General features: G+C 38.1%; 1 protein-coding gene across 1 annotated transcript in view; it reads right to left on the bottom strand.

Annotated features, from left to right (window-relative positions):
* PITX3 (paired like homeodomain 3) overlaps nt 1-23,743 on the bottom strand; it is a 159,141-nt gene extending 135,398 nt beyond the window's left edge. The window contains exon 1 of the mRNA XM_077454499.1: nt 23,539-23,743. The gene's annotated coding sequence lies outside the window, so the exon portion shown is untranslated. The remainder of the gene's footprint in view (nt 1-23,538) is intronic.
* Nucleotides 23,744-24,984: the final 1,241 nt, after the last annotated feature.

Raw genomic sequence — 24,984 nt, 5'->3', positions numbered from 1 at the left:
ACAGGGGCTAAGGATTACAAATATTCAATGTTGACTGAAAGATTGAAGCTACACTTTTATGCTCTGTACACAAGGTCGGACATTCCGACGACAAAACCCGTCTGATTTTTTCAGACGGATTTTGGCCCGAACTTGTCTTGCATACACGCGGTCACACAAAGTTGTCGGAAAATCAATGGTTCAGAACGCAGTGACGTAAACCACGTAGGACAGGACTATAAAGAGGCCAGTAGCCAATAGCTTTTGTCTCGTAATTTATTCTGAGCATGCGTGGCACTTCGTCCGTCAGAATTGTCTACACACAATCGGAATTTAAACGATCGGATTTTGCTGTCGGAAAAATTTTAGATCCTGCTCTCAAACTCAAAAAAAATAACACTTCTGGGAGTGTCAGATGCCAGGCCCACACTGTGATTCCTAATTTCTACAGTATGTGGGCGAACCATAGCTCTTAGGAGGTAATCAGACATGTAATGCTTTCAAAAGTGTGTCAGATGCTGAAAATCCTTTGGTTGGCATGTTATTATTATTATTATTATTTAAGGTACTTATATAGCTCTGTCAATTTACACAGCACTTTACATATACATTGTACATTCATCAGTCCCTACCCTTAAAGAGCTGACAATCTAAGGTCCCTAACTCATATAGATATATTTATTAGGGCCAATTTAGACCAAAGCCAAGTAACCTACCAGCATGTCTTTGGAGTGTGGGAGGAAACCGGAGTACTCGGAGGAAACCCATGCAAAATATTATATATTTTTTAATTAGTAATATATTTTCAAGGAGCGCTCCCTTTTGTTTATAATTCACTTGATCAAAGCACATTGTCACTTTAATGGGGGTAGCAGCTTTTCTATTTAGAGCACCATATATAGATTACGAGGCGCAAAGTTTATTCACTATTTACAATGGCTGTGCAAGAGCAATAAGATTGGAGGTAGATACAGTGAGACCGTCTCACACTTATTACTTGTTATGCAGTCAGCCATTATTTTTATTTTTACAGTATGCATTTACCTATAACTGTAAAGGCTACCTACCAGCAGCACATTGCAGTGGGGGACTGATACTCTCACACATAGTCGTTTGGTTCTCCATTGCTCCAACACTCCCCCTGCAAAGTGCTCCAACAAATAACACTCATGGTCCAGGATCAGTGTTGCTGAATTAAAGTGTCACTAAACCCAGCACCCTGAATTCGCTATATCTGGTCTCCTACAGAACATGGAAATTCAATAGTTTTAGTAAATACACAGGCATACCCCACTTTTAAGTACTGTATTTGCCGGCGTATAAGACGACCTTTTACACTTAAAAAAACTGGCCGAAAATCGGGGGTCGTCTTATACGCCGGATCAGCCCCTCCGATGCCTGCTGAGGGTTCGGTAATACTGTATGTAGCTTCGGCTACATACAGTATATACCGCTGAGCCAATCCCAGCGAGCGATGTATTCAAATGAATACAGAGCCTGCTCGGATTGGAGCAACAACCTCTGCCAATCCGAGCAGGCTACTCTGTAGCCTGCTCGGATTGGCTTTGAGAGTCAGAGAGGCGCGGGCTGATGATGATACAGCCTCTGCCAATCCAAGCAGGCTTTGTATTCATTAATAGAATACATCGCTCGCTGTGATTGGTTCCAGCAAAAGCAGGAAGAAGGATATGGCGCCAGCTCCTGCTCCAGCAAGAAGGACGGAATATCAAGCGTCGGAAGCCTTGGAAGGGGGTCGTCTTATACGGTAAGTACAAGAAAAAATGTAATATTAACAGTAAGATTAGGGGGTCGTCTTATATGCCCGGTCGTCTTATACACCGGCATATACGGTACACAATGGGGTTTATTTACTAAGGCTGGAAAGTGCAAAATCCGCCTCACTTCTGCATAGAAACCAATGAGCTTACAGGTTTTATTATCAAAGCTTAATTGAACAAGCTGGGGTTAGAAGCTCATTGGTTTCTATGCAGAAGTGAGTCTGATTTTGCACTTTCCATCTTTAGTAAATAAACCCCATTGTGTACTTAAAAGTGGGGTATGCCTGTAAACTGCTAAATACCTTTTCTCTTTAGCAGTCTTGTCTGGTTAAAGTTGTAGGAGGATTTTTCATTCTCCCATGATTGTTCTATCAGGCTGCAGGACCCCTGACCCTCTGCCTGGACAGTGCTGCTCCCAAAAAAAAACAAAAACAACTCTCTTGCAATACACACCAAACTGAGCATGTGCAGCTTGTCCCCAAGCCCCTGTACTAGTCGGTGGTTTCGGTACTCTGAAAGAAGGGGAGAATCAGAGGAGACAGGATCAAACAGCTTTTTTATACAATGCAGAGGATTAACCCCTTAGATTCAACAGTGAGTATAACAAGAATGCTTTACTACATATACAGACTTATTTTACTGTTGTGGGTTTTGTAACACTTTAAGTATTGTGCAGGAAGAATGTTGGACGGATGGAGAACCAAACTGCTATAATCTGTGTGAGAGCGTTAGTCGGGCTCTTCATTCTGCTGTCAGTACAGGCCAGCCTTTAAAGTTCTAAGCATATACAAATACTAAAAATAGTACAAAAAATTATGACAAATTCTTTACTTGTTATGCAACCTGACTATATAGCAAGTAAAAAATACAAAGCTATAAATGAGCTTTAAAATGGTTGTAAACCCTTACATATAACCAGTGAAGTGACTGGCCTCAGGTGATATACAGAGATAAGTGCATAAGTTGCACCTCTTTATCTGCAGTCTTTTCTTCTCTATGTCCCTTCAAAGTCTAGAATTTATCAAGTTTATCTGAGCTGTCAGAAAACAGGTGTCAGAGAGCTGAAATTACACACTGCTGAGCTCAGTGAGGAGAGCTCTGACAGCTGATTGGAGGGAAGACAACCCAATCCCCTTCACATAGCACTCAGGAACAGAGCTGAAGCTGTAAATGACAGGTTTGGGGCTAGAGGTCCATCCCCTGTCACCTTTTTTCTCTTGGTGTTAGGAAAACTTGTCAAAAGTGACTCATGCAGATAGCAGAGGAATGGGGGAGCAGACAGAAATTACATTTAGGAGTGGATTTACTAAAGGTAAATAGACAGGGCACTTTGCAGTTGCTCCAGAGATTAGTAAATGAGCAGAAGCTCTTCTGTGTTCCATCATCCAATCATGTGCAAGTAAAAATGCATTTTTTTTAGTTTTCCTTGCATGATTGGGTATTCTTTGTAAAGTGAAGATTTACCTCATTTATTAAGCTCTGAAGCAACTGAACTTGCAGAGTGCACATGCACTTTGCAAAGTGCACCTTCTATTTGCCTTTAATACATCAGTATAGAGGGATATGCTTTGTTCATATTTCATGTCTGAGGTTTACAACCACTTTAAATCTCCTCTTGTACAGGGTTATTTATTTGTTGTAGCAACAGAGTGAATTTTCAAACCCAATTCCAAGAGTTAGACAAAATCTACCCTTGCAGTGGGGCATCCTTACACTGTAAGGGTTAACGGCTTGTTAAAACGGATCCAAATCGCGTCTGAGCACTGCAAACCAAAAACGCTATTTCATTCATTTTTAATATTCAAATCAAACTCCTCCTTCCATCCATGTTTCCATGCATTTTTTTTGTTGAGAAATCACTTTGAAAAACACCACCTAGCATTTCTGGCCATAGTCATCTTGGGTAAGGACAAATTATTCATAGCATTTACTTCCTGAAATCCATCTGCCCTTAGCTCAAGCATGCATGCAGGAGAGTGTGCCTAGCTTAGAAAACCCCTCCTCTCCTCCTGAAGACTCCTGGGATGTATAACCTAATTTGCCTAGGCCAGAAACCAGGAAGTAACTGAGGAATTGTAAAAAAAAGAAAAAAAAAGTTCAAAGCAAGTAAATATGTTATACTTTCCTATCTATTTACTAATGCTAGCAGCATAAGGGTTAAAAATAATCAATGTTGAGTGAGAGAGTGAAGTTCTACTTTAAGCTTAGGGGTGCAAGAATAAAGAGTAATACTTCCCTTACTCCTCGCTCATGTAGGCCCCTTCAATCCATATGACATCTCCTCCGAAGCCTCCTCTCTAAGCCCTTGTACACACGGTCAGAGATTCCGACGGAATGTGTCCGATCGGACCGTTTTGTCGGATATTCCGACTGTGTGTGGTCTACATTGGACTGTTTCCGTCTGAGTATCCGACGGACCAAGTTTTCCAACTTGTTGGTAAAATTTTCCGACAAAATGCTCTGATCAGACATACTCCGATCATGTGTAGAGAATTCCGATCGGACAAAGTGCCACGCATGCTCAGATCAAATTCCTACACCAAAGCTATTGGCTACTAGCGTGAACGTAGTCCCGTCGTAACGAAATAACGTCATTATGTCGGATTTTCCGACAACTTTGTCTGACCGTGTGTATGCAACAGTTTCGGACAAAATCCATCGGACAAAATCCGACGGATTTGGTTGTCGGAATCTCCGACCGTGTGTACAAGGGCTAAGGCCCTTTTAATATTCCAATACTTACAAATTAGAAACTTTGTTAGCTATACAGGTATACCCCACTTTTACGTACACAATGGGGTTTATTTACTAAAGCTATAAAGTGCGAAATCAGGCTCCCTTCTGCATAGAAACCAATGAGCTTCCAGGTTTTGTTACCAAAGATTAATTGAACAAGCTGGGGTTAGCAGATCATTGGTTTCTATGAAGAAGTGAGCCTGATTTTGCACTTTCTAGCTTTAGTAAATAAACCCCATTGTGTACTTAAAAGTGGGGTATGCTTGTACTATTAAGCATTTCTCCTACTTACAAACCCTGATGACATTTGAACATATTTGCTATCCTGGTCCCTCAGCTGGGGGTATCATTTCTATGATAATTTTCTGTTAGAAGGATAGACCCCCTAATCTCTTCCCATATGTGAAACATTGGAAGAACAATCCTGGGAAGCAATCTGGAACAAGAAAATTGTAAGCAATTTTGGGAAAGTAGTCAGTAGTTGTGACACTGCTCTTGGCTTGAACATCAAAAAGGCAACAAAACCCTCTAACGGGACTTTATAGGGCAATGACTCCAAAAATAGTGTATGCAAACAATGAAATATAATAATTATAGTTTAATACAAAATCTAAAAAACCGAATATGCAATTTTGATAAAAAAATCTTTCTGTATTGATGTTTTTTAGCTTTGTATTAAACTATATTTTTTATATTTCATTGTTTGCATACACTATTTTTGGAGTCATTGCCTTATAAAGTCCCGTTAGAGGGTTTTGTTGCCTTTTTGATGTGTTATTAGGTATGTGGGCAATCATTGCAGACAACTCTAACATGCACGTAGACTGCATTTTATATACAGTATATACAGTATATAAGTACATTTTAACATTAATCCCAGCTTTAAGAAATACACAATCTGTTACTTAATTATTAAACTACTCTCATTTTCATACTTTTGTCGGTGCCAGTTTCTCTTGGATTAAAGCTGAACTCTGTGTAGATATAAAAGACACAAATTTATGCATCTCTACACCATTAAATGTATTTTTAAATGCAAGAAGTGTAAGTGCCAGAATTCAAAATAATTACAGCCTTTTGCAACCTCGGCACAGCAGTGATCAAACCAGGAGAGGGAAAAGCAGCACATGAAGCTAGTCAGTGGTGGTGCAGTGTCTAACAAACAGCATATTAATAGGAATAAAAAAAGCAGAGTGACAAAGGGATGAGCAAATCATTGTGCTGCTTCTTCTTTCACTGTCCAGTCACAGGCTGAGGGAAGGACAAGACCAACTGCTGAAGCAGAGAAAAGACAGGGTTGTGCTGTGTGGCAGAGGTGTGTAAATACAAATACTTTGGCAGCCAAAACAGCTCTCTTAAGTCGATTTACTAAAACTGAAGAGTGCAAAATCTGGTGCGCTCTGCATAGAAACCAACCAGCTTCTGTTTTTTTTTATTTTTTATTTTTTTTGTCAAAGCTTAACCTCCCTGGCGTTATGATTATTTCTGATTTTAGGTGCTGAAAGCGGTACAATTATTTTGCATGGAAATTTGGTGTTTTATATTGTAGGCCTGCAATTCTTAGGAATAACTCATTTAAATCTGTTCAAACCAGAGTCTAGTAGACATCCCGGGTATGATAAAATTTATAATATAATAAATAACGAAAATAATTATAACAAATAATAATAAAAATTATTCAAGAATGTAATCAAATCCAAAAACACAGAAATTTGCTCAGTTGCAGAATTGTCGCTGTCATTAGATTTAGTGTTTGATGACGAATTTCCCCACAAATCGCTATCGCTCAATTCTGCAAGTGATTCTAATTTATTATTGCTGTTTTCTAACTTGTCTAAAATCACTTTTGATGTAAAGGGACACTTATTGGTTGCTATGGACAATCTCCAAATTCCAAGCAGAAAAAATGTTTTATAATATAAAAGTGCATGCAGGGCACTAGGGACAAAGGGGATTTTTATACAGTACTGTAATCTGTAAGATTACAGTATACTGTATGAGTTTTGTGTTTTTACTTTTTTGAATTTGGCACTGATCTCCGCTCCTGTGCGTCGTAACGTCGCAGGGAACAGAGCTCAGCGGCACTCGGACACTGTGTGAATCAAGCGGAGGACGGCTCTCACACACAGCGGGGAGACATCGCAGGATCCAGGGGACAAGGTAAGTAACTCTCCCTGTATCCTGCAATGCGAACCCGAGTCTGGCTCGGAGTTACCGCTAGTGGTACTGAAATTCCACCCCGAGCCAGACTCGGGAATACCGCCAGGGAGGTTAAATGAACAAGCTGAAGTTAGAAGCTAATTGGCTATCATGCAGAGCTGCACCAGAGTTTGCACTCTTCAGTTTTAGTAAATCAACCCTCGTGTGTATTTGATCTGTGTATTCAGCTGTTTTCCTGGATTTAAACTGTAATGAAGCCTGTGATGAGAAAATATGGAGCCTGCCATTTCTGACCTCTCCTTCTGGCTGTCATGCTGATCCAATCGCTATCATGAAGAGTAGCAGCGAGTTCTAAAGTTTAAGTCACCTGTTCCAACCTAGAAAATCAAGTGTCACCAACAGAGTCCCTGACGTAGGAAGCTGTTGGATAACTGAACTTTGTAGCATCTATTGAAACTAAACTTTTCATCAAAACCTTTTTCTTTATTCAACTACACAGATTGCATTGATGGAGAGAAAAAATAAATAAAATATTGCAACAGTCTCCAAACCGCCCCCAGTGGGTCAGATGCTTGCCTTTAGGCCTCTTGCACACTACAGCTTGAAAAAGCTCTGTACAGCTTTTTTTACTCAGCTAAAATACAGACCATTATTTGTAATGTGCCTATGCATACAGACGTGTAAACAAGAGCCATGCATTCAGTAAAAAAAAAAATAGAAAGATCAGAATTTTTGAACAGTAATTTACACCTCATGCGCACAGACACCCCCGATTGTGCACAAATGTGTACAAATGTCCATTTATATATTATGCATAACAAAAATGCGAGAATAGGTTTGCACAAAAGCATATGCGCAAAAATGCGAAAAAGTAGATGCTCAAACAGGAGTATCGTGTGCAAGAGGCCTTATCTGGCCCTTGGGGCACTATTCCTCCCACTGATACCAATGATGGGGCACTATTCCTCCTCCTACTGACCACAGGCTCTGTGTAACATTTTTACACCCACCAACCACCAAGGCCGAGGCATTGTTTACTCCCACTGATGTCAGGATATTACTTTCACTGGCCACAATCCAGCCCCCCTAAAGTCCAAAGGACAGTAATCTGGCCATTTGTTAAAAAAGTTTGGAGACCCTTAGGGTAGAGGGCATAGCTCCCAACTGTCCCTGATTTCGAGGGACTCTCCCTGTTTTGGAGTAATGTCCCTCTGTCCCTCATTCTTCCTAATTTTTCCCTCATTTTGGTCTGATCTATAAAATTGTATATAAAATGCACTTTTTATCCATCAAAAAGTGTTTTCCAGCACTAAACCTTTCATATGATTTCTAAATTTGCATTTGTAAATTCCAAAAGCCAATATAAAGGAATAGTAATGGTAAAAAAGCACTTGTGGGTTTAAACAATCTTGTTTTTCTGTACAATTCTCCTTTAAGGGGGCGTGGCAAGGGGTGTGTCCTATACCTGCATACGTTTGCTGATAGGTGTCCCTCATTCCCATCTCACAAAGTTGGGAGGTATGGTAGAGGGTACAGAAACAGGCATTATTACTTATCCTATCCCCCATTCTGACCGGTCTCACTGCTTCCTTCTACCCCCAAAAAGGCTGTGGGCAGGCTCTCTGCATCATCATGTACAATGCAGGGCTAGCAACCCTGCACTGTACATGGAGGGGATAAGCATGCATCCACAGCTGTGAGCGGCTTAGCGAGGAATCTATTGGGGGAGTGGTTGTGCGGAAAAAGGTAAGTGTTTCTTTTTTTCCAGCACCCCTAAAACACAGCAAGCATTTAACTCTTGCAGTAGAGAAGGTGGTTGGGGAGGGAGGGAGGGGGGAGCTGCACTGCAAAAGTAGATTTTTTTCGGATTCCTGAAGTTGGCCTTTAAAACCTGAATGAGAGTCTAATATTTCCCCACTTTTTTTCCCCCCAAAAAAAAGCAAAAACAGTTAGCAAGAGACAAGTAGATACACAATACATTAAGCATGATGTGTATTAATGATGTCATGTCAACATGTATAGATATTTCATGTTATTACAGGCCTCCACCCACATAGAGTGTATATAATTCTAATATACTGCCTCTTCGGCTGTGCTGGAGGTATATAAAGTATAAGCTGGGATTTGTACTCCTAGACGGAAAGGAAACCCCTTGATGGCCTAATGAAGCCTGATCTTGCATGCAGACTGATTATAGGATGCCTACGGCCTGATGTAAATGTCTGTGTATCCTGGTAACAGAAAACAGCCATCGAGTCACCTCCCCATTTCCAGGCAGCTCAATCAATGTACATGTTCATGCACAGACAGGTCACATAACCTTCCCTCTATTAGGAGGTCACGTGATGAGATGAACCTCTCCATTTTCAGAGGGGTGACAGAAACTTCCATCAGCTCATGCAGATTGACTTGTGCTGACAACTTATATATATATGTTATACAATATTCCCCACTAATATACAGCTCCATTTACAGGGTGCGGAGAAAACGGTCTGGGCTGCTGGAAGTAACACTAGATGGCACGGACACAGACAGTGATTATAGATTGCACACATAAATAAACATTACATAATTTTGATACAGCGCTGCCTTTGAATCGGTTCGCTGGTCGGTAGTGGTGCACTAAAAGGGTGTAAACGCAAGATATAGATAAAAATTGTGGAGAGGAGGCCACCACAGGCTCCAACAAGGGTGATGGCCTGGGCACATACGTACGTACATATAAAACATGCAGAAAAAGAATCTCTAAATAGGCAGGTTGACAGCAAACATAGCAATCAAAAATTTAGTTTATTCAGGTCCACGTTTCCGCATAATTTTTTTCATCATTCTCCTGTTTGGTTCGATAACAGTTTTTTGGCCGCCAATCATACAGTGGGGTTGATATATTAAAACCACGGAGTGAAAAATCAGATGCAGCTCTGCATAGAAACCAATCAGCTTCCAGTATTTTATTATTATTTTTTTTGTCAAAGCTTAATTAAACAAACTGAAGTTAGAAGCTGATTAGCTACCATGCAAAGCTGCACCAGATTTTGCACTCTCCAGTAATAGTAAATCAACCCCTGTATTTACCTGTGATATGTGCTTGATTTTGTTTTATTTTAATTTAACTGTACTTTGTTTATATATATATATATATATATATATATATATATATATATATAGATAGATAGATAGATAGATAGATAGATAGATAGATAGATAGATAGATAGATAGATAGATAGATAGATAGATAGATAGATACAGACATAGATATATATATATATATATACTTATACAGTATATATACATAGCTTACAAATGTCCCTGATATTTTAAGGTACTGTTCTTCAAATCTCAAATCCCTATGTCCATCCATATTCCTGAGTTATATGTCTTTTAGTTGGAATGTATAGACATATATTAAACAAAAATGTTAACTACTAAAACTCCAAAACACACTAAGGGCCACCATACATTTATAATTGTATCTTACAATCTCTGCACAATCATCTTTAGATCTTTAGATGCAGGCCTTTGCATTACAAATTTGTTGGTATACCTAAAAAAAGATTGTACATTAATATTCTAATGTGTACGGTAATCCTAATATTTTCATCCAACCCCTATTTTTTTTTTTTTTTTTTTTTTTTTTAATAAACGCCTGTATAAAGAAAAATAAATAGTGGGGAAGAAAGTGCTCATTTTTTGAGTAAATATTTTTATGGTTCTGTGCAACTGGGGATATGATAAGGGTGCGTCCTTTGCCTCCGTACTACTAAAATATGCCCCCCCTTTCCCATCTTAGAAGATGGGTATACAGCTTGATAGAGAGAGGCCGATAAAGACAGAGCCAGCATTGCATTCTGATGATAAGCTCACTTAAATGAGTATATAAACTGGTGAAGCAAATAATGGACTAATGAATGTGCGATGCAACTGTACAAACACACTAAATGAGATCTGTGTTCTGGTGCCTCTTTTAAAATATGCAGCTGTATCTGTTTCTAAATACATAACCTTACTACCACTTTCTGTAACAAGATCCTGTTAATATCTTTTGGGATCAGCTATCAAATCCTCTCTCCTTTCACACCCTGCTCAGCTCTGTGTGATTAACGTAATTCCACTGTGTGTCTGTGTAATGTTTTCCTGTATTCATAAATCTCCATATTTATTGTGCGTTGCATCCTATATTGCTGCTTCATTTGCTCTGCATTAAAACTAGGCCTTGTTCACACCGGTGTAAAGAACCGGCATTGGATGTACATTACAAGGCCCCATTCTCACGGGTGGGAAAAAATGCACTTACAACCATTTTTTATTCACTAAACACAGATATATTGTTTTCAATTGAGATATTCACATAGGTGAGTAAACATGTACGACCTTCAGATCCGTAAAACAGAATCCAAAAATCTGTGTGAAGACAAGAGTATACACGTATATACCAATAACAGCACAATTTTTTATGCAATAAAAAACAGATCTATTTACTGATCATTTACGCAGGAACTTTTGTTCCTTCCCTAATGATCAATAACATTTTATGATCATATTAATAAGGGCTCAAAGTTTTATAAATGTTTTTCAAAGTCAGTGCACACTTTGTAACATAGACATGAAGGCTCTACTACACGCATAAATTGCTTTTTTGTATTGTTTTTGATCTGGCTTGAAGCGTTTGGCATGCCATGGAAACTTGCAAAGCTTGCCAAATGCCTCAATTCACATCAATCGCAGCACGCCACAAACGCACTCTAGACGCTTGAAAGTCAAACATTTGCTCAGTGCTTAGAGCAGCCTCTGGTTTAAATGGCTTTTCTTCCAAAAAAAAAACTTTTTCAAAGGCATTGCAAGGCAAACCAGAGCCGCCGGTGAACACTGTGGAAGGAGCAGTGCTGATGTGTCGTAAATGTCACACTACACTGTACTTTTCTCTTTTTTTCATCTTTACTAAATTGTTGCAAAGGGGGTTATTTACGAAAGGTAAATCCACTTTGGGCTGCAAGCGCACTTGGAAGTGCAGTCGCTCTAAATCTAAGGGGTAGATCTGAAATGAGGGGAAACTCTGCTGGTTTTATCATCCAATCATGCACAAGCTAAAATGCTGTTTTTTTTTTTTTCTTGCATGTCCCCCTCGGATCTACAGAGACTTTACTTTCAAGTGCACTTGCAGCGCAAAGTGAATTTTCCTTTAGTAAATATCCCTCAAAGTTACATTTTATTCATCTTTATTTACCTCAGTTGGTGTAAACAACCGGCATTGGATGTACAATTAAAATTAGGCCTTGTTCACACCGATGTAAAGAAGCGCTATTAGATGTACGATCAAAATTAGGCCTTGTTCACACCGATGTAAACAACCGCCATTGGATGTACAATACAAGGCCTCATTCTCACGGCTAGAAAAAAAAACACCTTTACAACCATATTTTATTTACAGAGCCAAACACAGATGCATTGTTTTCAATGGACACATTCACACAGGTGAGTAGACATGAACTGCGTGCAAAGCAGTGAACTGGGTCACAATATGCTGTGCTGAAAAAAAATACAGTGTGTTCTACTTTTTTTCTGCAGTGTTGTAAACTGAACTAATAGGACATAACGCAAATTGTCTTCTCTGTGTATTAGGACTGCACAACCAAGGCTGCCCAGCACAGCCCAATGCATGCGGTATAAACAGGTGCTCAGGCGAGTCTTTACCCCCTACATGCATCCAAAACACATCAAAAATGCTATAGGTGTCTCAAAAGTTTTTCTTTTAATGCCTATGTAAACTTAACTTTACAATATGTACATATGAGGCTGATTTACTAAACAAGTCGAGGGGTTTTATTCAATCATTCTGTAATTTTTCCCTATCTACTGTCCCTTTGAATATTCAGTCATGTGCAGATGCTGTTTGGATAATTGATGAGAATATTCAAACAATTTTTTAAAGTGAAGATTTTCAAGTCCTTGGGTACAGCCGTCCAATTGGTATACATGGGGTGTATGGATGGAGTGGGAAATGATTGTAGGGGTTGATTTACTAAAACTAGAGAGTTAAAAATCTGGTGCTACTGTGCATAGTAGCCAATCAGCTTCTAACTTCAGCTTGTTCAGCTAAGCTTTAAAAAAAAAAAAAAAACTGGAAGCCGATTGGTTTCTATGCAGAGCGGCGCCAGACTTTGCACTCTCCAGTTTTAGGCTGCATTCACACCTGTGGAGATTTAAGCTCATAAAACGCTTGTAAAATGCCAGAAAACATGCCTGAAAAATGCCCAACAAGCAAAATCCTATTCATTTCAGTGGCACATGTTCACATCTGAGCGTTTTGTCACCTGAAGCAAAATGCCTGAAAAACTCCCTAAGCTCAAAAAAGAACATGAGCTTCTTTGGGGCAGATTACAGGCGTTTTTCTGCCTTTTACAATGACCTGAACAAAATCGCGGCAAACATGTGGCAACATTGCGATAAAAACCACAGCAAAATTGCTGTAAAACCGATATAAAACTGCACAACTTTGAAACGCTCAGGTGTGAATGCAGCCTTAGCAAATCAAGCCCTATATGCTTAATGGAACTCATCACTGGTATAAACGCATCATACATATACACATAGATAATACTGTTTAAGATATATATATATATATATATATATATATATAAAATAAATAACTATATATTAATAATAATAATCATTAGTAAATGTATATATATAATATTATTGTTCTTATTATTATGAACATACTATAACTGGATACTAATATTTATAGGTAAATGTGACCCGGTAATATCCGATTGCTTCTTGGGTATCAGGAGGGAATTTTCTAACTAGCTGGAGCAAATTGGATCATTTGGGTTTTCTGACGTCCTCTGGATCAACTGTGGATATAGTATTGTGTATATGGAGGTTTTCTATTTGTGTGTATGTTATTTTGGTTTTGTTTTTTTCTTCTGTTGGTTGAACTGGATGGACTTGTGTCTTTTTTCAGCTATGATTAACTTTGTAACTATGTACTTATTATTATTATTATTATTATTATTATATACTGTAGTTACCAGTTCTTCAATGTTTAACATTCATTGCTGAAATGAATAAGAAGCTGGATGTCATAACTATAACTATAAAGCACATAACTGTTGGGGAATGATCTGTAGCAAACAGTTGTATGTGTGATAAATGCTTTCCATGGTGCCTGCAGCAGTGAGTAGATGAAGCTGTGTCTCAGGCAGCCCTTCCACCAGCCCATGGGGCCCCTGGATCCTGTGTGAGAGTGCCCAGCACCTGCAGCTGTCAGTTCTCTTGATGACCAGAGCTGAACCCAGATCACATCGCAGCTTTTGTTCCCAGCAGAAAACTTTCTATTGTGCCTGCTGCTGAGATCTGCTCTTAGATAAAGGGCCAAAGTATGCAGCACATATAACTTGGGATGTCAGCTCATAGAAACTGCATTTTTACCATCACTGGACATTTACAAGGCGGCCTGATCCTTTGCAGAGGTGTGCACAACATGTATTTTGTAGCTCTATAAAAATGATTATTATTGTATAAAAATTTGTTCAATATACTAGGATTATTTCATATGCTAGCTATGAATATATATAGATATCTAGATCTATAGCTCTAGATATCTATATATCTAGATCTATCTATCTATCTATCTATCTATATATACACACATATTTATGAATAGATCTATATATAGAGAGAGAGAGTGATATATATATATATATATATATATATATATATATATATATATATATATATATATATATATATATATATATATATATATAGATAGATAGATATATATAGATAGATAGATAGATACATAGATACATAGATAGATAGATATAGATAGATATATAGATCTATATAGATACAGGCATACCCCACTTTTCAGTACACAATGGGGTTTATTTACTAAAGCTGGAAAGTGCAAAATCAGGTCACTTCTGCATAGAAACCAATGATCTTCTAACCCCAGCTTGTTCAATTAAGCTTTGGTAATAAAACCTGGAAGCTCATTGGTTTCTAAGCAAAAGTGAGCCTGATTTTTCACTTTCCAGCTTTAGTAAATAAACACCATTGTGTACTTAAAAGTTGGGTATGCCTGTATATAGATATATCTATATATATTAAACAATCGTACACATATCTTAGCATAAAGCCAAAAACACATGTACATGATACATCCATGCATAAATATCATTAAAAATAAAAATTATAATTTTCCAAGCCTCTTGATCTTTCAAAAGTACATAAGGCCAAGTGAGTGTCATTGTTTCTTTTCACTGCCCCATAGCAGTGCTCCGATTGTCATTATCTCTGAGGATCAGATTATTAATTGGGATCCACACCCTCATCTCTCATCTCCCAACTAGATAGATGGATATACACCAGGCATCTATCATTTCTTAAGTAGATCACGGCTTAAACTGAGTGAGCTCTGCAAGTCTTTCACATGTCCTAAATAACAGAGAATAGCCGACTAAGAAATGACAGTTAATGACGTGCAATGGACAATAAACGGTTTATTCTGCAGAATGCATGATTATTATGAAATGTCACTATGATTATTAAAGTGTATTCCCTAATAAGAGCAGAATGCCTATAACACCCGATCTATGAGAAATAGTAAAAACATTTCTACCGAAAATAAATACAATTCCAAAATCTGATCACAAATGTATCGCCAATTTACTATCAGATCACAAATCTACCATCAGATCACACTCAGGATTAAATCATCCAAATATAACAGCTCATTATAGATTGTTATATTAATCCTAGATCATATAAAAGCATCTATAGAATAATGTGAATATTCCTATCTGTTGCCCGGGATACATTTTAATTGTGAAAATCTACAAAAACTCCCCAAGCTTCATCTGTTTTTATGATTACATTTATTTTATGACCATAGATTTCCCTGCTGTCATATGAGATTACTTTGTAAGAAGAAGAAGAAGAAAAACAAATCGAGGAAACATGTTGCAGTTTGTGAAATAAACGGCCATCTCATTATAAAATAAAATTAATTGATTTATAAACACATTTTTTGATGGCAAATACATTTTCTTTAATCTAGGTATAGACTGCATTAAAAATGTGATACCCTCAAGTTGTAAAGCGCTACGTAAACGGTTGGCGCTATATAAATCCTGTATAATAGTATAATAATATATTTTTTTGTTTGATTTCCTGGAAAATCGTGAATGTAAAATAATACTAATAATAAATACACATTTATTTCAAAATATATAAAGTATATATTTATATATATTTAAAAAATATTTTATAGTTCCTTATGGAAAATGTTTCAGGCAACAGACTGCATATATACACAAGGGATCCCATAAATGATAACACAAGCGGAAACCTATCACAAGTGTAATAACAGAGCAGATTTATAGCTCCTGTGGCTGACCTGTAGTAGAAGTATATAGAGGGTTTAACACTTTCCTTTCTGGCCCAGCTAATGAGGACCCCCTTAGACCCAGGCTGTCAGGGTAAGGAAAGGGTCAATGTTAGCCCCCCAGTGAGGTGACAGCTCTGCTCTGTGGACTGCCAGAATGACTGATCGCTGAGGGCCAGTACAGCACTGTGTACCCCACTGGGGACTCTGCTATCCGTGGGTGGTAATCTCACCCCGACCACCACAAGATCTGCTTCCTGTTAAATCAAGAAAAATTCAAGAACAGATTTTAGCCATCATTTCCTTCCTGTAACATTCATAAATTGTAGCTGGGGGACTGCTGGGGTGACAGGTGTGCCCAATTGGACAGGCATTTACTAAACTCCTGAAATATAGCAAACTTCAGTCTCATGGGAGCCCACACTCACACAGCTGCAATCCAACCAGGGAAAGTCAGATCTCTCCTCTTCTGATAGATTTCACCCATCTGTCTATCAATCTGACAGCATCCAGCCAAAGCTGCCCACACACCAGTCACATCGCCCATACAATTCATCTGCAGATCAGCAAATATACAAATAAGTTTAGTGGCATCATTACTCTCCATACCATCCATACATATTCCTGAGACATGTAATTGGCAAATCAATGGTAGGAAAAACATCTGACACTACATATATATATATATATATATATATATGTGTGTATTTATTTATTTTTTTGAGAAACACATGTAATGTAGTTTTAGAGTTCTACATTTATACACCCATTAGGAATTCTGGTAATAAATGCAATATGTATATTTATATGCATGCATTTCTGCAGTTCTGCATTAATATATATATATATATATATATATATATATATATATATATATATATATATATTTATTATTATTATTATTATTATTATTTTTATAATAATTATTATTTTATTTATTTATTTATTTTTGTATATATAAATATGTATGTATATAGTTACAGTTCTGCAGCTGTGGTACACCTACTAATACACTTAATAAACAGCTGGCACGCTGGCATTTTTATAGTAGATATATGTAACGTATTTAATTTGAGTTCTGCCCCTATTATGTATTTCTTGATGCTTATATTAAACATAATACATAGTTACATATATGTCATTTTACAGGTCTGCACTTATATATCTGCTGATGCCGATATAATGTAAAACATGATTATGTATATTTGTTCTTGCAGTTCTGCACCTATTATGCCTCTATCAATGCTGTTATTAAATGTAATACACAGTTACTAATATTTATTCTTTTTTTGAAAAAATATTTTTATTACGTTTTTCATGCACTAATATTTATTCTTACAATTGTACACCTACTATACATATTTTAATGCTGATATTGATGTAAAAGACATTTACATAGATTAATGTTCACAGTTCTGTCTCTTCTGTACCTCTATTAATGATGATATAAAATGTAATGTATATTTTCATATATGTATTCTTAGTTTTGACCCTTCTGTAATATTAAATGTAATAAACATGTATTCTTACACGTATACACCTAATATACAGTATGTCAATGAAAGCTAATAATAAATGCAATGAATATTTACACATACTGTATTTATTCTTACAGTTTCGCCCCTTCTGTACATGTATTATTGCTGCTAATGTTAATATAAATGTTCATCCATTTATTCCTGGAGTTCTGTCCCCTCTACATCTATCATTTCTGATATCAAATGTGATGTATATTTTCATACATTTATTCTTACAGTTCTGCTCCTTCTATACATCTATTAAATGTCTTGTATATTTACATATATTTATTCTTAGGGTTCTACACTTGTTTATCAGTATTAATAATAAATTCAATGTCTGGTGACATTACAATTCTGAGTCTATCACACACCTATCAATGGTGTCCGTTTAGTAAACTGAGATAAGCTGAGATCAGGATGATCTCTGCTCATCTCAGAGCATTGCAGGTTTAATATACTGAGATCAGAAGATGGAGAACTATTTTTCTCTTCTCATCTCAGTCCACAGAACGGCTGCATTGACTGCAATAGAAACGGCATGTTTAGTATACAGAGATGCCACTTTATCTCTGTGATTCTCTTTCAAGTTCTCCTTTCTGGCTTCTCCAGCCCAGAGGTGGAGATATCAGGAGATCTCTGAGAGAGAATAGATTCTTCCTTCGTCCATCTGCCTGCATGGTCAATACTGAAAGTAAAAAATTTCTCTACTGCAGTGGAACATCCATCAAGAGCAGGTTAGATTTACATTAACTATACAATTACCAATTACACACACATATATATATATATATATATATATATATATATATATATATATATATATATCTATACAATTTTTTATATCTGTGTGTGTATATATTTATATCTGTTGTGTCCGTATGTGTATGTATATATATATATATATATATATATATATATATCTGTATGTGTGTATATATATATATATATATATATATATATATATATATATATATATATCCTCCGAGTCCTTCACATTTGTTTATAAGGCTGGGTTCACACTGCTGCGGGGGGAGATCCGGATGTGATTCGCACCGCAAATCACATCCGATCTCCGTAGCGATGCGAGTGCAGCCATACAGATAGTATGGCGGAATTCGCATCGCTCCCGCAGCAAACTCGCACGGGACCCTTTTTTTGGTCCGCAACAGAATCGGATCGTATGGGGGTTCACACCATGCGATCCGATTCCTGTGCGAGTCGGCAGATCGCACTGCGATATGCGGATGGAACTGGGGGTGTCATTAACATATCATTGACACTCCCAGCCGTTCGCATAGGGCAGTGGGAGTAATGCGATGCGGGAAAACGCCGCGGATTCGCGGCGTTCCCGCATCGCAGCGGTGTGAACCCGGCCTAAGGCTGGGTTCACACTGCTGCGGTTACGAGAACCGGATGTGATTCACACCGCACTGTAGTGCAAATCACATCCGATCTCTGTGCGATGCGAGTTCAGCCTTAGGCCAGGTTCACACTATAGCGATGCGGGAATGCCGCGAATCCGCGGCGTTTTACCGCATCACACACCTCCCGCCGGCAGTTCACACTGCCCTATGCGGACGGCTGGGAGTGTCAATGATATGTTAATGACACCCCCAGTTCCGTCCGCATATCGCAGTGCGATCTGCAGACTCGCACAGGAATCGGATCGCATGGTGTGAACACCCATGCGATCCGATTCTGTTGCGGACCAAAAAAAGGGTCCCGTGCGAGTTTGCTGCGGGAGCGATGCGAATTCAGCCATACTATCTGTATGGCTGAACTCGCATCGCTACGGAGATCGGATGTGATTTGCACTGCAGTGCGGTGCGAATCACATCCGGATCTCCCCCCGCAGCAGTGTGAACCCGGCCTAAATAGTATGGCTGAATTTGCATCGCACCCGCCCCAAACTCGCACAGGACCCTTTTTTTGGTCCGCAGCAGAATCGGATCGCATGGGTGTTCACACCATGCGATCTGATTCCTGTCCGAGTTTGCAGATCGCACTGCAATATGCGAACTGATCTGGGAGTGTCATTAACGTTTCACTGACACTCCCAGCAGTTCGCATAGGGCAGTGACTGTATTTTTATTTTTAATTTATATTTTTAATTTATTTAATTTATTTAATTTATTTAATATTTAATTTTTAATATTTAATATTTAATTTAATTTATAATTTAACAATATTTTTATTGTTATGCTTTTTAAAATTATTTAGAACTATTTAATATATATATATTTATTGTTTTTATATGAATGGTACATGTCTGCATGATAAATAAAGTACAATCATTTCAGATTACACCATTCACATAAATGTGCACATGTGTTATGCTTATGTATTAATCATTGTAATGTTTTACAGTTATGGGGTGTCTCTTTATTGGTTAGGGAGATTATATCTTTAATATTTTATTAATATGTGCAGTGTATGTGGAATGCTTCGTATTTAACTTTGGGGTTCTGATACTGAAATCTCATGAGCTATCGTGAGATTACAGAAAAAGAAGCCGTTCAGGATTCTCAGAGCGTTTGTAGATCACATCTATTCTCAATGGGAGAAGTGATCTACATGATATATTAAGCTGCCACATGGGGGAGAACAAATATCTCCGAGAACAGCAGAGAACTCAAGAGATACAAAATATCAAAATATACTAAACGGACACCAATGCTGGCAAATATTATATATAGTATGATAATTATTATATTATATATGGTATGATAATTATTATATTATATATAGTATGATAATTATTATATTATATATAGCATGATAATTATTATATTATATATAGAATGATAATAATAATAATCCTAATAATTATATATATATATATATATATATATATATATATATATATATATATATACATATACATACATATATATATATATGCATTGCTTATATTGCTGGCAATTAAAGCAATGCCATCCAATGTCTCTACTGTTTTATCTGATATTCTAATCAGATTGAATTTGTATTTTGTAGAGACCTGTATGTGATGTATAGTGTCCCCTAGAAGAATGTGTCTGTATATACATCTCTCTGCACATGCACACATGTATAGGAAGTTTATGGCTCTGCTCCTGGCTTTCTCCTGGCATGTCAGGCTGCAGCAGCTGCTCCGCTGGGAGATCTTTCAATACTGCAGCTGTTATACTAAAGGATTGTAAACAAATCTGCAATTGGGATGACTATAAAATGTGCTGGAAGTGCTACACCAGTCCATAAAGCCCGGCCTAATGTACTAAGCGTAGCCATGCCGGCGACACTGCTTGTCCTGGAGAGAGAGGAGACTTATTTATTTCTGTACGGAATTTTTATGACAATGTATTTGTCGGATGAAGTGTATGGGCTCTGCGTGTCACTGCGCACAGGAAGAGTTCGGATTGCACAGATCGGTGTCACCCAGATTGCTGATGTTTGTGTTCGTAGCAGAGGATATGACCCCCAGATAAATAGTTTTCTGCGGCGTCCAAGAATTGCTCACTTCTACTATAAACAGGAGTCCGATCTTTGTATAAATATCATTTCTCCAGCAGCTGTCTACACAGTGTTTCTATGTTAGCTGCTGATCTCAGCCACAGACAGAACTCTTCCTCGTCTCCTCATCCCCACTCATTACAATCTGATTGTACAATCTCATTTGGATCTACCAAAACGATGTCATTTAAGGACAAACCTAAACAATCCACCGGATTTTGTATTAAATAAGACATGCCCTTACACTGTCTTGTTAAATTTAGATCTAAAGGACAATCAGATTGTATAGTGTATGGTCAGCCTAAAGCTGGAAACACATACAATTTTTGTTGTTCACTTTCCTATCTTCTACTTTCAACTACATAGTGCAAGGGCCTGCCTGATTGCATACAAGTGGAAAGCCTTTGGTTATTATTTCTCAAGGAAAGTTGTACAAAAAAATTGTATATAAATTGTAAAGTGTGTAGTCAGCTTTAGGCTCACAATATATGTTACAATCTGACCATATCATTACAGTACAATCAACTTTAGATCTACTAACGCTATGGGGACCTACCTAAACTATCCAATCAATCTGTATCCAATCAGGCAGGTCCTTGTATAAAACAGATCCAAGGCGATTGTACAATCAGACTGTAATGTGCATGGTGATCCTAATGGTAGCCATAGGTGCTTCGATTTTTATTATCCAATCCATGTGTGATTACATCAAAAGTATTGAATCGGCAAACCATGGAATAGACATAACTTCCCTTTGATTTAGACGATATTTGAACAGAATCTGAAGGTATTTCGAGTCATCAGATTATAAGGTTGCAGTGAAATTAGAGATATAATCAATCACTCATTATAATATCTCCCAGCGATTGATCGAAATCCACTTCCATATCAATTGAATTGCTTGTCTACTATAGATTGATTATTCCTATCAGAAGAGAATGATCAGAAAATAACCCGATCACTTATGAAAACGTATATGGCCACCATGAGTGACTAGGAATCATTGATTAGGTTGTGGACTAAAGATCGATTATTCTTATCGGGGAGATTGATCAGAAAAAAAACAAGGTAATTTATTAAGCATTTATGGCCCCCATAAGTTATTAGAGCTGCCCACTACAGGTCGATTATTCCTGAGGGGAGAAAAATATCAAGAAATAAATTCCTAATGATTATTCCTCTAAGGGAGAGATTGATCAGAAAATAAATTCCTATCAATTAATCCTATGGGAAGAGATTGATCAGAAAAGGAATGCCTATTGATTATCCATATAGAGAGAGAGAGATCGATCATATAAGAAATCGATCATTTATAGAAGTGTACATGGCCACTATAGGTGACTAGGGATCATCAAATAGATTGTTGAATATAGATCGATTATTCCTATGGGAAGAGATTATCAGAAAATAAATTAATTTCTGAAAGTGTTCATGGCCACCATAAGTGACTAGGGATCATCGAATAGGTTGTCGACTATAGATTATTCCTACGGGGAGAGATCAATCAGAAAATACATTCCTATGGTGAGAGAGCAACCAGAAATTCCTATCGATTACTCCTATGGGGAGAGATCAATCAGAAATTCCTATTGATTATTCCTATGGTGTGATTTAAACCAGAAATTAAACCAGAGAGATCAAGCAGAAAAGAAATCAATCATTTCTTGAAGCCTGTATGGCCACCATAGGTGGCCAGGGATCATCAAATAGGTTGTCGACTATAGATTGATTATTTCGATGGGACGAGATCAATCAGAAAATACATTCCTATCGATTATTCCTATGGGGAGAGATCAATCAAAAAAAGAAATCAATCATTTATGGAAGCATGTATGGCCGCCATAAGTGACTAGGGATCATCGAAATAGGTTGTCGACTGTAGATCGATTATTACTATGGGGAAAGATAGATCAGAAAATAAATTCCTATCAATTATTCCTATGGAGAGAGATCAACCAGAAAATAAATAAATCATTTATTGAAGCGTGTATGACCACTATAAGTGACTAGGGATCAATGAATAGGTTGTGGACTATAGATTATGGGGAAATATCGATCAGAAAATTAATTCCTTTTGATTATTCCCATGGGGAAAGATCGATCAGGAAAGAAATTCCTATTGATTATTCCCATGGGGAAAGATCGATCAGAAAATAAATTCTTATTGATTATTCCTATGGTGAGAGATCAATCAGAAATTCTTATCGATTATTCCTATGGGGAGAGATCAGAAAAGAAATCGATCATTTATGGAAGTGTCTGTCCACCATAAGCAATCCCCTCGATCAGATGAGATATTGGCTGACTTCCATGCGCTTATGGTAGAAGGATCATTGACAATCACTGAAAACGCAAACTTTTTCCCTTCAGTCTTCTCATCGTCACACGGTACTGTCTCTGCAGGAGTATAGATCGCTCCATGTATGTGATGCTCCGGATTGTAGGCACTAGTATAATCCCCCCCATACAGAAAGGTGCACTTACCGTTGGGGTTCAGAGGTTCCCTGGACTAATCCTGCCTGGAGAAGAGTGTGTCCTGTGCTGGGTGAGAATAGATAGGCTGTGTGTATCTGCTGCTGTAATAGTTTAGTCCTCCTGTGATCCTGGTTAGTGTGCTTTATGACATGCACAGAGAGTGGAGGAGATTCCAGGCGGACCGCTTCCCATTCACTTTATTGTAGGCAGCGGGCGCCCCCATCCACAGCCAATGAACGGCGCGCACTCAGCCAGCCCCTTTCCAGATGCTCAGCCCCAGAGCGCTGCACAGCCTGTCCAGCTGCTGCCACGCCCACCCAGGTAAGGGCCAATCCCGACGAGCAGCTCTTGACAGGGTTGCTCTCGGCGGCCACGCCCCCACTGTACAGTCAACTGCAGGCACATGGCTTGGAGGAAGAAGCGATGTAAATGAAAAGACTGAGCCAAGTCACTCCCAGTCTACCAGCTATGGCTATGGGTGCAGAATAAGGATCCACCAATTACATCTAATAATATATTCACCCAGATCAGTGATCCTGACACTCATCTCTGGTCAAATGATCCCTAGCAAGCTGGAGAAGCCTGCACTGATTTACTGCACTCCGATTATAGGTGGAAATTTGTACACAGGAGGATATGGATCAGGGATATGGGATTTTGGGGCATTTCTTTGGCAGGCTTACAGTATATGAATTATTAGAGAATATCTAAGAGCAAGAAGAAAAGTGCAATTTAGCTGTCCTCAGATGAGATGGCTGCATTCATTTTCTTATTTGAACCTTCTTGTTTTACCCTGGCGATCCTGCCAAAAACACACTTCCTGTACTAGGATGACAACCCTAACTTCATATCTATATATGCATGTATATATCTCTGTATGAGGGATACACGTTGTCACCCTAGAACAGGAAGCGTGTGGGACTACAAAACACCCCCTCCTCCTTGACCTGTATATGAGGGGGCTTGCCAGGTGAACTTTAATGTCATACAGTGCCTTGCGAAAGTATTCGGCCCCCTTGAACTTTTCAACCTTTTGCCACATTTCAGGCTTCAAACATAAAGATATAACATTTTTATTTTTTGTGAAGAATCACCAACGAAAAAGTGAAATCAGCTGTCGAATGCACCGTACTAACAGTAAGATTTGTGGAAGATCATTAGTCGTAACACAATTGACGTCCGAAAATCAAAGCCTGTGTACGGGCCTTAAGCTGTCACAGCTTCCGATCATAGTTTACAGTCCAGAGCCTCTGATCATGTGACTGCTGTTACAGCCATGTCTATATTCCCATCGCACACATTCCTGGATAAAAGGCTCATCTGTAGCAGGTTCTGTAGTGATTACCAGCTGGACACTGGACATATCACCAATCAATAAACTTGTTCGCCAGCACACCATAGATCTTCAATTGCAGTCCAAAACGTTTATCATAGAGAGATCACATCACAAAAAGA

Source organism: Lithobates pipiens, unplaced genomic scaffold, assembly GCF_037356315.1.
Source record: "Lithobates pipiens isolate NorthernLeopardFrog02 unplaced genomic scaffold, aLitPip1_a1.2 Scaffold_25, whole genome shotgun sequence".
Taxonomy (NCBI): Eukaryota; Metazoa; Chordata; class Amphibia; order Anura; family Ranidae; genus Lithobates; species Lithobates pipiens.
Note: the sequence above shows the minus strand (reverse complement) of the source record. Positions and strands in the feature narration are given on the sequence as shown.